Genomic DNA, 15,008 nt, shown 5'->3' with positions numbered 1-15,008 from the left:
GAGGGCACCTATCCAGCCTGCTGAATCACACTGCTGGTATCTCCCGGCTGATAGCTTCCCTGCTCCTCCCATAGTTTTGCGCCCCTTGAGGCGATGCAAAATAATAAATGAAGAGGAAAAAAAAATAAAAAAAATCGAGGGGGAAAATACCAGGCTGGGAGGAAGCATGTGCCCTGGGTGCAGCAGGGAGGAGCCCCGTGTCCTCGTTTCATAACGCTGCTGCGGGCACCCTGAGCCCTGCTGCTGGCTGGGCATGAAGTGTGTCATGGGACAAGATGTGTTTAAAGATGCAGAGAGGGGTTGCAGGCATGGACCATTCTCCCAAGGACATAACTCACCCCCAGCTCAGGGTACAGGTAGCTCCAAGGCATGTGCTGCCTTATCACAAAAGAAGCTCCTTTTCTCTTGGGACCATCCCATGAGCTCCCAGTGCAATACCAACACTCATGTTCTGCTTTGCAGGTTCCCTTGCTGTGCATCTGGGATCCACAGGCAAGACATCAGAGAGCCTGTGGTTGCAAAGACAGTGTCCCTGTGTTTCCCTAATTGGTAAACCAGCTGCCAAGTGCCCATCTTCCAACCACACAAGAAGCCTGCAGGACACCTCCTCTCCCATGATAACTATTGAGCCCCCAGAGCCATTTTCTAGGCAGGACTGGGTTCCCTGGGTACCGCGTATCTCAAACCCAACCTCTTTCAGGTTAAGTGTAGCCTTCCTCCTTCTCCGAGACAGAAATGCAATCCTCCCTTGACTAGGGAAACTCAATGTGGTTGACTTATCACTGGGGGTTCTTCCCATGTCCCTCTGCCCGATTTGCTTCATTCTTGGCTGGCAGATAGGATTGGTCCCAGTCCCACCAAAGAGTCAAATTTCCTCACATTTGCATGGAGGGACTATTCCCAACCAACCATATGAACAGGTGGAACTTACTCAGTGTTGTATGTATTATGGAGACTCCTCCACCCGCAGGGGTCATTGCTGCAAAAGGACCATCATCTAGGTGGCTTTGCTGGAGTCTTGCAAAGGCTGGTGCCTTTCTCAAAGTTTGAACTCCCTATTTCCAGGAATAGGAAATCCTTCCAGCACCTTTAAACAAACTGAAAGTAAATCTCATTTCTTGTCCACACAGCTGTGCAGAGCAATGGGAAACCTGACCTTAGTGTGACCACCAACAAGGTGATCGAGAGACCTGAGCTGATCACTCTGCACTTCTGCCAGGTCTGGAGCTGGATGTGTGGCTGCCCAGGTGTGGGTACCCCACACTGATGCTATCTCAGAGCTTGGCTTTGTGCCCATTGTCAGACAAAGCATGCAAGAGCCATGGGGGCAGCACGGCATGCTGTGCTGATCCTTTCCTCTCTCCCCAAACCCCAGCATGTCTCCTGATTCTGGAAAGCTCCAACAAGGGTGGGTGAGGTCTTGGGGGGTGGCAGGAGAGAATGGAGGGGCTGGGACTTTCCCCAGGAGATCACAGGAGGAACTTTGGCTGGAGGGTGGGGGGAACCAGCGAGGAGTTGCTACATCATGCCCCAGTGAGTCGTGAGTAACTCCTCTGGTATTTATTCCCTGCACAGAACAGTCATCACAGCCAGATCCTGCCTGGGGGAATCACTACATGGGAACGCCCAGCCCCATCGAAATTCCATTGCTGCTCCCAGCAGAACCTACATGAAGCAGAGCCACGATGGAATGGCTCTCTGGCACCCCTGCACCATCCCATCCCCTCACTGAGGTGGCATAAGCAGGGACACCAGCACCTGCTGCTGGCAGGCAGAGCATGCTGGGCTGCCAACCCTCACCAGAGCTATGGAAGCAACCAGAGAATAAATCCTGTCTGCTAGTCTGTTGTTCTGAGGAGAGCAGCTCTTTCCTTGCCTTGCTCTGGACAGCTTGCCCCCAGCAAGCTCTCTGGGTGGGAGGCAGGTGGCCACAGTCTGAGAACCCTCCTGAGAGCCTGGCTGGCACCCTGCTGCAACTTGAGCTGCAGAGAAGTGCTCTGAGGCTTTCCTTGAGTTCAGCCCCAACATGTCGTGCTTGGCACCAGCACCCTTGCAACCCCCCCCTTCTCTCCCCTCCACCCCCCTCTCCCCCCCCCCCCCACACCCCCAACAACAACCACAAAAAACAACACCCAAAAAAAAAAAAAAAAAAAAAAGAATTGGCCCTGGTTGACCTGCTTGGCAAGGCAAAGTACCTACAGCAAGGCAGCTGCTGGCTCAGGAGAGGAACCCAGGAGCCCTGTGCTCACCGCTCCAGGTCCAGCCGCCCCCTTGCATGGTGCCCTGGTGATATTGCCTACAACGGGAGGGCAGGTAGCATGCCCAGCACAAAGATTTTGGTTGAGTGACAAGGGAGGCTGGCAGCTGCCTGACTCTACTGCCCCTACTGCCTGGGAAGTATTTCAGCCACACTCAGTCCCCATGGCACAAGATTGTGACAGAGTGGCCTGGGACATAGGGCTGTGTCACACATTCACAACACAGGCAGTTTGTGGACTGTGCTCTGTGCATCACACCACCTTGTCATGTGCTCCCAGCGCCATGGTTGTGGGAGATCTGGACCAAAATGCTTTCAGTCTTGTACATCCCATCATTCAACACCAGAAGAACACAACAGTCTCCAGCACAGATCTGTGACCCTCAAGAATAGGGCACCCTCTTCTTTTTCTTATCTATTGACCAGAGTTTGCCCTGGTTTGGCAACACTGCCTTTCCTTGGTCCACCATGCAGAGTTGAAGAGAAAGGCAGGTGCCAGGGACAGGGAGGGATGCCAGGGTCTCCTAGAATCCCCAGTGCCCTCTTTTCATGAAGCAGATGGAGGGGGCAAGATAATGTGACAGTGTGGGACACACATGCAAGGACAGATGGGAGAAAGGAGAAAAGCTCTTCTGATACGGATGGAGAACACCAGCGGGGACTCCACTTGTGCCACTGCCATGCTTCCCACCATGGTAAGGTGAGAGAGTTTGGGGATGGAGATGGAGATGGAGATCACACGGGGCAGAACTGGCACAGGAGCGGGCAGCTAGTGCTGGGGAAGTGGGAGCAGGTGGCTGCAGCTGGGGGATGAAAGTACAAGGTCCAGGGGGGAGGACACGGAAGAGGTGCAGAGGCAGCCAGCACAGCCAGGTGAACAGGGAAGGAGTGGGGGGAAGGCAGGGAAAAGAAGCCAAGTGCAAAGAGAGAAAAGGCGGTGGAGAAAAAGAGAGCGTGTCCAGAGAGGCAGACATGAAAGGAGGAGTGAGGCAGGGGAGAGATGAAAGAGCGACGGCACGGGTGCTCCTGCCTACTCCCTGGGGCTCCCGGGGCTCTGTAATCCCCGGGGAGCTGCCTCCTCTCATGTGGTGGCCCGCAGCTGTGTGCGGTCGGCTCAGCCCCGCTGCTCCGCACAGAGGGACTTTCCAGGAGGGGGAGAAACCAACACAAAACACATGACTTAACCATCGCCTGCGAAGTTTGGCACATGCAGGGTCTGAGGGCACCCCAGCGTGCATCCCACTGGGTTTGGGGCCAGCCACAGGGGTGTTGTCTTCTGCCCTAGGGAGCATCCTGACAGGCAGTGCTCCAAGGTGGTTACGCACATGTCAAGCAGGTGGGATGCGCCTGGATCAATCATCACTCATGGCCCCATAGAGGACCCACAGAGGCATCCTAGGGCACAGATGTGGGTTTGGGGCCACATGTGCTCTTGTCCCTCTCTCTTGATCGAGTGCTGGTTTGCACCTCCTGGTCACCAGGCTTGTCATGGGGTACCAAGTGTGCAGCAGGACTTAACAGACAAAGCAAGCACCCATCCCACTGGGTCCCTTATTCTGTGGAAGCAGCCCTCCCAGTAAATTCATGACCTGGGATATTTCCATTCTCTGTGCCCAGTTCAGGCCACTGGAGTGGGGAACTTAGTTGTATGAAGGGATGGTGCTGCTGGACAGCCTCCCATTGAACACTGCAGGCGATGAGGATGTACGCCTCCTTAGAGATGATGAGCTCTCCAGTTTGGGGCATCCAGGGCAACAGAGTTAATTCCCATGGCAGTCCGTTCCCTTTGTCTAAGGTTTGCTGTGCCAACCCTCTTTGTGTGTCTGTGTGACTTGAGTGGACTCATCTAGAGGGGACCTTGGGCATGGGGAGCACCAGAACCCACCTCTGCCCTCCTACCTCTGCACTCTTCCCTTCTTCAAGACAGAAGCAGATGGATGCCTGGCAGCATATCTTCCCTGAGTCCCTTGAGAGAATTGCACTCTCAGTAGGACCATTTCCTTCCAAAGCCTCTCACAGAGCTCTGTCATCTCAGCTCCATGGGTATCACCTCTCCATGGACATCCCAACAACCCCCATCTATTTGAGTACCTCTGGAAGTGCGCTGGCTTTCTGCAGAATCTCCATCCTCCAGCAAAAAAAGGGACATGCTGTGGGGCACCGAGGTCCTGCCTGACCCTAATACACCATCCCTACATGCTCTGCACCTGTCATGGAGTCTCACACAACCATTGGCTCCATGCACATGAAAGGAGGTGTGCATCTTCCTGGGCGCTCCCTATACTTGCATAGGAGTCCCGATATCGCTGCCAGCTGTCAGTGGTGAAATGCCAGCCCCCGTAGTGGTAAGAGGTATGCCATGGTAGGGATGAGCACAGCACCCATGGAGCAGGGGGTGGCCATGGGTAGCCAGCCCTCTCCACTTCAATGCTCCGCAGCTGCAGGGAGGGGAGGTGCTTGGAGTGCCATGGCACAGAGGCATGATAGGGCATGCTCCACTGGACCACGAATACCTGTCCCAGGCGGTTGGAGGCACCCAAGGCGTGTTCGGGTGGCGCGGGAGCACACGCCCTATCAAGCCTGGGCAGTGGTGCTGCAGCAGAGCTCATCCCATTTCACCCTCCCACCCCTGCTGGGAATGGTGAGCTCCCCCAGCCCACAGCCCCATTCCCCATCACACCCTGCACATAATGCGTGGCCTCACTGGAGGAATGCTCCTTTTCTCCCCAGCAAATGGGTGTCACTGGCCTGGCACAAAGCAGCAGGCTGGGCTGGGTGGCTTCACTGGGTTCCTCCAGACTTAGCATCTCTGCTTGAATTAATTGCCATGGGGCCACTGAGACGGGAGGAGAAAGCAAGTGTGTGTGGCAGCACTAGAACACAGCAGCACAAATAGCTGCTGGGTAACCTGCCTCTGCTTGCTGCATATAAAAGCGTCCAGGCACCATGGACAGCATGCTTGTCACAGGCATGGGGACACATCTATGCGACACACGCCCCTGCAACCTGCATTCCTGCTGCCCACCCACAGCTCACTGCTGTTGCAGGATCCTGCTGGATGTGACAGTCTGCAGCCCTCTGCCACTGTTCATTCATACCATTGAGCATATTGTCCCAAGAGGCCCCAGGCTCTCTGCTCACTTGCAGCTTCAGTCCAGGAATATATCCCTGGAGGCATCCTAAAGGCATGTTCCCAGCAATGAGAACGACGGAGTGCATTCAGCCAGCAACTGGGGAGCTTGCAGTAGTGGTGGGGTTTGAGTCAATGGAGGTGACAGCCTTTCAGGAGACAGTCCCAGGCCTTCCAGTTACTCTGTGCCAGTACTGCTTTCCTCCCAGTGCCTGACTCCAGCCATGTCCTCCTGACATATCCTTGCCCACACTGGGTACCCATGCTGGGATGCCACCAGTCAGCAGTTGGAACTCCTTAGGGTTTTGTGACTCAGCTCCTCTCTGTCCCTCTGAGGTGATGCCCTTTCCATGTGGCACCTCTCTTGGCAGTCACAGCCTCTGTGAAGCCCCAGGATGGCTTGTTGGCGCTGATCATGGACCGCAGCATCCCTCAGCCAAGCAGCACACTACATGAGTGAGCCCAGCTCCAGCTGCTGGCTCAGTGGGCTCCCTCACCAGCTGCCTGCGTCAGGCTGCAAACAAACAAACCACCACCCAAGCACCGAGCCGCAGCAACTCATCCCCTCCTCACAGCAATAATTACAGTGAGGCAGCTGGTTAGCCATGCCATGTAAACATGGCACTCTCCTCCACCGCTGGGGCAGAAACAACCTCCTTCAGGGGAGCAGTAATTTTGGGAGGGGGTCCGCATTGTTGTAGTAAGGGCTGTGGCCAGAACCTTTCATCTCGGTCTTTTGATGCAGGGCAGGGTAGAAGATGGCAGCTGGCAGCAACACACCGCTCCATATTCCAACCCCTCAGTGGGGAGTGGAGCCTCTCTGCCCTTCCCAGCCCCTAGGCCAGCCTCTGGCTCCCTCTCCCTAGCTGAGATGGGTGAAGGTGCGGCAAAAGATGGTGAAGGTTGGAGCTCCAGGGGTGACCTTGCACCATCCCTTCCAATGCTGCGGCTGCTGTAAAGCTAGAGAATCAGGAGCAAGAGCTCACATACCTCTGTGATGGGCACCCCTTGGAACCAACTGGAAAAGTCTGGTTGCCCATGTAAGGTGACCAGAAGGTCCTCACTGGTGTCACCTCTTGTAGAGAAAGCCCAGACCATCACATTCAAAATGTCTTACCCCTCCCAAAGGCATGATACCTTGTCCCCTATCCTGTCCTCTGCTCCCATTCCAACTCTACCTGGATGTCCCTTGGGTATCAGTGGAGGGGTTGGCTAGGAATAGGGTTGATTCTCCTGTGATGCCAGCAGAGACCAAGAGATAATACAGCCACAGCTCAGGACCACATCCAGCTTGGGCACCTGCACCTGTCAGAATCCCTTCCTTGCTATTCATCAGCTAGGGAGAGAAGGGAAGCTGGAGCCCCCCAGGGATGCTCACCCATGCACACTGGGGGGGTGCTGGCTGCATCTGGGTGCCACCACCAGGTGCTGTGGGGAGGATATGCCCGGCACCCCACTGACGTCAGTGCTGGGAGCTGCCAGCAGGGAATTGGCCCGCAGAACTGGGAGCACTTGGGAGCTGCGCGGAGAGGAGGTAATTGTTAAATGCAGGCTGAGATAGGCTGAGTGCAGAGGGCAGAAGGCCAGGAAGGTGGCAGACACCTCACCAGGGCTGGCGTGGTTTACACAAGCTGGGCTTTGTTCATTATCTCCCCAGGCTTTTGTGGCAATGAGTTAACAGCCTATGCTGCTCTGATTACAGGGTGCTGTGCAGGGCCTTGCAAAATCTTCTGCAGTGCTCTTGCCTCAGTCAGACACAGTGTCAGGGGAAGAGCCACAGCCAGGTGCAGCTGCCAGTCACAGCCTGGTGTGTCCTGGGCTGCTTTCTCCTGGGGGCAGAAGTACCAGGCTGTAAGATGTCGCCTTGGTTACTGTCCTGGCTGCAGCATGAACATCACCTAGGGCAGAAGTTTTGGTCTACACTGGCTCCCCACACAGGGCTCCTGAGAATCCCCACCGCTGCCAAAAAGAGAAGGTTCCTGCATCGGATCTCAGCCAGCAGATACCCAGGCTGTGTACAAGTGCACAGGTGACCCTGGGGGAAGCCCTCACCTTTCCAACAACACCGTCCACAGGCAGACCCACAGCAGTGCGCTGGTTCCTGGGCACCCAGAGCCCCACACCATAAGGCAGAACCTCCTGTCCCGCAGGTAGAACCTGCCCTCATCCTCACCCCCTCAGCACTGATGCACACACGCCACGCTTGTCTGTTCACTGTTACTCACTGCCAGCAGCTGCCAGTCTGCACGTCACCTACTTGACTTGGCTGTCACCTTCCTGCATGCAAGCTCATATGTGTCCCTGGGATACACTAGCAAGGGGTCCATGCCCTGCCCTTGCTGACCTCCCACTGCAAGCTGCAATCACATCCCCAGCACACCCCTGCCATGAACCAGACACAATGCTCTGTGTTAAAACCCTGCACAAAAAAAAAAAAAAAAAAAAAAAAAAAAAAAAAAAAAAAAAGGGCAAGGAAGGGGCCAGCTCACACAGTTACCCCCGCCAAGCCAGGCTGGGACACAGCTTTCATCATAGGACCTTCTTGCCAGCACAGTCCCCATCTGCTCCTCAGCTGTGGCTGCATAGGGGAGGTTCTGGTGCAGGGAAGATGCTGTGGGCTCTGTGCTCAGTGTTGGTATAAGCCCAGCTCCTTGTATGGCTGCAGAGCAGCACAGAAGCTCCTCTGAGTCCCCCTGATCCATGGCGTTGCTAGCTCACATGGAATAGAGAAGCAGAAAGGGGTGGCCTATGTTATGCAATGTCCTCTCAAGTAGCAAGAGGCTGCATAGCATCTCATGGCATCTGTATGCCTTGCACCCTGGGGTCTGTGACCAACTCTGCTCCTGTGGTGCAGCCTCTTGTACTCATCCACTGCAATTTCTTTCTGATTTGAGACAACTTCCCCATCTCCAACACAGTGAATCTCCCATGGGGGAAAGTACGGGGTGTGGGGGGGGGGAACCCAAAATGCATGTGAGAATGGAAGCATCTTGCACTTTCTGAGGCCCAGCAGCATCTGCAGGAGCAGAGCCTGGCTGTGGCCATCTTCATCCAGCTGCCTCCCCCATCTCACCAGCCCTGGGGTGCACGGGCAGAGACAGGTGAGTTGGCAGCAGCCCCGGCTCCAACTTCTTGTACAGTGAAGAGCTGGCAGACATCAAGGAGAAGCAATTTGCTGGGATTCTTCTGGCCAGGCGTGCCCCACCACCCACACACCGCTCTCGCCTGTGTGGACAGGAGACACGTGCTCTGATGTTTCCCGACACCCGGCACTGCTGCTGGTTGCGGTCTCTGGGCAGGGGCTGGCTTTGTTCCTCCCCGCACGCCAGCTGGGAGCTGTGTCCACCTGCGGGACTGGTGTAAGGGTTTGCCCTTCGCAGAGTGAGACACCAAACATGTGGAGCTTTCACAAAGAGCACCGAGGCAGCTTTGATTCATACAGGACCAAAGCGGCTCCAGGAGAGCAGCGATGCTCTGCCCTTCTCTGTCCCACAGCTCCCTAGCATCCTTTGGCTGTAGGCCATCCTGTCACATAGCCAAGTTTCCCTTCCTCATTGGTGCTCTGAATCACTGAGTGCAGCTCTGTCCCATCTCTCACATCCCATGCAGGGCAAATGCCCCATCTCCACACAGCTCCAAGCAGTCCCCCAAGCCCAGCTGGGGGACAGCTTTCTTCCCTGCATGATCGTCCCTTAGCTGAAAAAAATCAATCTTGGAGGATCATGCCCATTGCCAAAGAGCCACCAGCACAGTGCATCCAGCGCAGGCGTGCACAGCCAGCATCTGGCATGGCTCTGGTGCACTCCGCCTGCCTGAGCTTAGTGACAGCCCTAAGTGCTGAGTCAGCTGAACTGGGAAAGGGTGGCTCCTGCCCTCACAGTAAGCAGAGAGGCTGTCAAGGATGGGATGGCACATGCAGCATCCCTGGCCCAAGGAGGGGGGCTGGGAACACCCTCCCTGTGGCTTCCCTCTCAGTAAGGAGGGAATGACGCCATGCATGCAAGCTGTTCCTAAGGGAGGAATGTCCTTTCTTCCCGTGCCATGTTGCGGCTGGATAAGTACAGCTCTTGGGCTCGGTGGTCTCTGCATTGCAAAGTGTGCCTGGCACATCTGGGTTGGATGCTCCACAGCTGCCAGGGCTGTCCCCTCCCTCTCCCCAGTACATCTGGGCCAGGATGCTGGGGCTGTTGGGGGAGAGGTTGAGTGCAGGGCTGGGGGTCCCAGGGCACGTGCACCCTCATGCAGGCAGCATACAAAGCACCAGGTGCCTATAGTCATGCAGGGTGTGCAGGGTGGTCACAGTCCTGAAGAACTGCCCCCAAGGGGGATAAAGTGCCTGAAGCCTGTCAGCTCTCTGACTGTGAGGGGACTCCCTGCTTCTTCTCTCCCCTTTCCTTGTCGCCCCCTGGCACTGATAGGGAGGGGGTCCCACCCTAATCTTCCTGCTGTGGCTGCAGGGTGGCTGCAGAACAGAATGTCACTGTGCTGGTGGCATGGCACAAGATGTGGCTGCATGTGTGACAAATCATATGAGGGTCCTGTGTGCCTGCATGCACACACAGGTGCAGGAGTGTACAAGTGTTCAAGGGTGTGCACACATATATGTGCATGTGTGTGTGCATTCACTGCCCTCTGCTGAGTTTGCCCTGGCAGCTCAGCCCCCATTGGTGCTCTGCCTCCCTCTGGCCCAGGCTCTATCATTGCCTCCTTTCACTGTGCCATCTATCCCACGTGGGGTACTGATACACCCCAGCTGTCTTCTGTCCCCACATCCCTGCAGCCAGGCATGGCCCCACGTGCTGGGAACAGGATGCTGCAGAGACAGGCACAGGGTAGCAGTGTGCCTCTGCAGTTGGGTCCAGCCTCTCTGCAGCATTGCTGTCCACCCAGAGCTGCGAGCAAGTGCTCCCCATGGACTCTCCACAGGGTCTGAGATACATCCAGATGTGCTGGGGAGGAGCTCCCTATCCCCACCATGTCTTTTATTCTACTCCCTCATGGCCAGACTGTAAATGGGCTGCTTAATTCAGACCCTCTGGAAGGAAGGAGGGGGGAATCTCTGGTTATGTCTGAGCTTGTAAAGCAAACAGTCCCAGGGCATTCCCAGGCACGGCAACATGACTGTCCATGTGGGATTGTTAGCACTGCCTTGTGTCATTTCTGTGTGGGCAAGATTTTGCTCCTGGTTTGGGAGCTAGCCTAGGTCAGGGACAGTGCCAGCAGAGCTTAGCACACAGGCCCCCCATTTGCAGGATGTGTCTAACAGCCTGGAGGGGGTCTGCTCTGCTCCGTGGCACAGGTCCTCAGGGTCAGAGGGCCGTGCTGGGATCATCTCATTCGTTGTACTGCGATAGCTTTTGTGCCTGGAGCATCCTGCAGAGCACCCGGCAACACGCACTGCAGACACGGCCGCGCTGCTTTGTGGGCTGCGTTTGCACAAAGGACAGAGCACAGATGTGTGTGCATGCGTGCATGCATGCACGCAGCTGTGCCGGCACCCTTGGCGCTCCGTGCACCTGTGTTTGCATTGTGCTTGCCATGTGCATGGCAGGGCACGTGTGCGAGCTGGCGGCCCAGTGCGGTGCGTGTGCTCTGCGTGGGCTGGGCGTGTTTTGCTCAACACATGCCTTCATCTGCAGCTGCGGTTTTGATTCAGAGAAAGGCCGTGCTTTTGATGTCTGCGTGCACGCGGGTGCATGCTGGGCTCTGCAGGTATTTCACGCACGCTGCATCTGTGTGCATGTGCGCGCGCGTGTGTGTGTGTGTGTGTCTGTGCACATGCATGCGTGCACGTGTGTGCATGGTGAGATCAATGTCTCAGCTGGAATCCCTGCCTCCCAGGCCGTGCTATAGATGAATACACTTGAAAGCATTTTTTTCCCCTTAGCCACCAGATTTCACTCGGAGAAGAAAAAGGAACTGGGCACTTTATCTTCATTAGCAGCTGGGAGCCTCTTGGGGCGGCTTTTGTCTGGGCGAAGCTTCCTCCGCCCCTGCTCTTATCCCCTGTCCTCACTCATTAGCTCTTTGGAGAGGGGAAGGGAAGGGGGCTGGCTGGTGGTGTCCTGTACCTCTACCATGTCCCCAGGCCCGCTGCCTCTGTGTCCCTGTCTCCATGGCTGGGAGAGAACAGAACAAGTCCCTCTCTTTATTCCCTCTGGAAGGCCTCAGAGTCATTTTAATACCCTGAGAAGCCCGCTGAGAGGCAAGTTGATGACACAACTGGGTTCAGAGCAGGCTTTGGTTTTGGGGAGGGGGATGAAGGCAGCCCCATGGCTGAGCCCCCTGGGAGGGGCAGCTTCTCCCTTCTGGGGCTGCTCATCACTGCAGAGCATTCATGCCTGCATCCCTTAATACCCAGTAACCATGACAACTGGAGCGGAGCTCTCATCCTGTCCCCAGGCCAGCCACCACAGCGGTCCTGGTGAAGGGGTCTTGGGCCAGCATCGCTCTTTGAATCATTGTTGTACACCCCATAATGCTGCTGCTGGGCCTTGGGGTGGGAGCAGTGCCACTCCCCAAAGGGTAGAAGGGCGTCCAGGGGCAGGGATGGGGCAGGATGCTGTAGGAGGTCTCCATGAGAAGATAGGGGCAGATTGTCTCTTCCCACTAGCCCAGATGCTGGGGTTTCAGTGAGACGGTGAGGCGGGGGTGTCAGGGGGTGGACTGCCTTAGGTAACATTCCTTCCCACTTAAAAGGAGTCATAAATCACTCACTCTTTATTAAAAGCCCTGCTCAACCGGGAGAGAAATGTCAGGAGCATAAATCACCTCCACCACTCTTACAAGGGTCCCGGCTCACCAGGGGGTGTGAGGCAGGGACAGGTCTTTGCTGGGGAGGGCACAGCATGGCCTCACATCTATCCCCCTATGAATGCATTACCAATGTATGGTAACAGGAGCTCCCAAAATTCAAACCTCTGTCTGCAAACCTCTTTGCCCAGGGGGGTAGCATGGAATCAAAGAAAAGGAGGGTATTTTAGCCCAATTTTTCCCTCCTGCCAGGCCAGGGCACCCCGAAATGCTGGGCACCCCGAAATGCTGGGATGCTGTGGGCACAGAGCACCCTCTCCTGGGGGAAGAGAGCCCCTTCTCCCTCCTGCGCCCATCCTTACTCAGAACCCAGCTGAAGCCAAATCCCCGCCCAACGGCTGTGACATCTTGTTGCCAGGCAGGAGTTCGCCCTAAAGGATGGGGACAGTCCCCATTTTGCATGAGGCAGAGCAGAGCAGAGCAAGGAAAGGACTGCTCATGCAGCACTACAGAAGCATGCAGAGAGGTAGCCATGCTCGCCTCACTGTCTCCTGTTCTTCCAGTTGAATGTATGGCTTAATATAGCAGCATTTATGTTGAAAAACATCGCTCATAAAGCACACAGGATGTGCTGTGTGGGAGCACTCACAAGCCAATCCCCAGCTGCTTTTTGATGTTAGCTTGGAAATTACAGCATCCTGGCAACGGCTGCGTCCTGGGGTGTGTGTGCAGTGGGGCCAGACCTTCTCTAGGTGCTGTGGGAGACACCGGGAGAGTTTTTAGGATTTCCACTCATCTCAGGAACCCTGCCTGGAGGAGAGGGGCAGAAAGGCTGGGGGCAGTCACCAGCAACTCTTGGTGCTGCCAGCATGGGCTGCACAGTCTGAGGCTCAGCTCTGTTGAGTACCTCAAGGCTGGAAGAGGGGAGGCAGCCAAGGATGGCTGATGTTCCCATTTCAGCCTCAGCTGGAGGGGAGTGGGCTGGTGTGGGGAAGAAAGGAGGTGAGGGGGAACGAGCTGGGATATTCATGCTTGGGAAAGCGCTGGGGCTTTTCCATCAAAGGGAAGGAAGCCCTAGGAGAAGGGCTGCAGGCTTTCATGAGCCGCTCACTGCAAACCCGGCCCCCATGGGTCTGTTTATCCTGGCACGGATGAGCCCATAAACTGCAGTCCTGAGCCAGCCTGCAGAGTGCGGCTTTTCTCCACTGCCGCCCCAACAGCAGGGCTGGGACAGCCTGTAAGGAGGGCAGTGGGGCTCCCAGGCCTGGTCACAGGACTGCAGGGAAGATGTCCCCGTGCCCACATCTGCAGGTGCTCCTCACAACCCCACTCAGAACTTACACAGCATGCCTAAAGCTTGGTACTGGGGTCTTAGCCACTTCAGGCCCCAAAGTAGGTCCCAGCCCAAGGACAAGGAGCGGTGCTGGGAGCTGTCACCACAGCTGGCATCCCTGATGTGTCTCTGACCCAAGGTGCCCTGCAGTTTCCCACGTTCCCTCCCGCCCGCCACCCGTCATATTTTGCATTTCTCCCTCTATCTTATCTCCCTGCCGGCTCACCCCCTTGCAGCTGGTCTCTTACTTTCTCCCTGTCCGCTGCCTCTCTTCCCAGCCCCACCTGCTGCAGCCCCAGCACGTCTCCCATGCTGAAGGATCCCAAGGATCCCTGATAAGGGCCAGACCAAACAAGAACCTTTTGTGCCACATTGGGCTCATTTGGAGGAGCTGGGCAAAAGCCTGACATGGGCAAAGCAGGATCTCAGTGTCTCCAAGGCATATGGTGCACTTGTGCCACGTGCTGCCTCAGTTTCCCCGCTGTTCTCACAACCCTCCCCTGCAGCATCTCCACTCCTCCCTCATCCCAGTGCTGGGGCTGAGCTGTGTGTCCTGCTGAGAGCTGCTGTCAGCGCACACTGTGGGGTTGGCAGGCAGCAAGCATAGGGAATAAAATTCTTCCCCCTCCCAGCTTGCTGCCAGGTTAATATTCCCTCTAACGACAGACGGTTCCTTTTATCCCCTCGCACGCTCCCGCCAGTGATTTAATCTTGAACAAGCCGTGATTATTTCCTGTACAGCTGCCTCCCTCGCACTAAAGGCCTGGCCTGACAGCATTGCACCAGGCAGGGAGCAGATCTGCAGGCTGGCTGGGACCAAGGGAGCTTCAGCAGATCCTGCACTGCCTGGAGCCATTGCCCCTTATGACAGGACCCCTGACTGGGGATGGCAGATATCAGGGAAGAAAAAAAACTGGGGAAGGCATTGGGTTGCTCGACCAGGGGGCTTTCCAAGACCCAGCTTCATGGGGTTCTGCCAAATCCTGGAGGTTACATTGGTAATGTGGGACCCATCAAGTGCCAATTGCTACTTCTGCTTCCTCCAAACCCAGCTCTGACCCCAAGCAGATGTGATGCAGGCTTGAGGAAGCAGCATGTTACCAGAGCGATATGGGGCAGCAGGAAGCCCCCTGGGTACTGGGAAAATTAAAGGCCAGAAAAGCACCAAGGCCATTCTCTTGCTGCTCACTTCCCTTGTCCAGGTTGCTGGGGAGAAGGTTCCCATAATACTGAGCCATTGGAAGTGGACAACTTCACTGCTCTGCTCAGCTGGTGGAGATTATGAGGTTCGCACTGGAGGCTTGTCTGCAGAACATCCGTACAGGACACTCATGTCCTTCATCCACGCTCTACCCAGGGGGCTGGGGAAGGCCACGGTAGGAAAAAACATCGGGAGAGCAGAGCTGGTCCGGAGCTACCACAACAGCAGCAAAACGCGGGGTGCAGCTCCACCTGGTGGGCAGCGATCCTCCCCGCGAGTGTCGCTGGGTCCCCATGGCCACCAGCGCCGGGACCCAAGAACTGAAGCCAATGGC

Source organism: Lagopus leucura, unplaced genomic scaffold (genome assembly GCF_019238085.1).
Source record: "Lagopus leucura isolate 7727_CA_CO unplaced genomic scaffold, USGS_WTPT01 Super-Scaffold_100266, whole genome shotgun sequence".
Taxonomy (NCBI): Eukaryota; Metazoa; Chordata; class Aves; order Galliformes; family Phasianidae; genus Lagopus; species Lagopus leucura.
The sequence above is the reverse complement of the archived record's forward strand: the minus strand, read 5'-3'. Positions refer to the sequence as shown.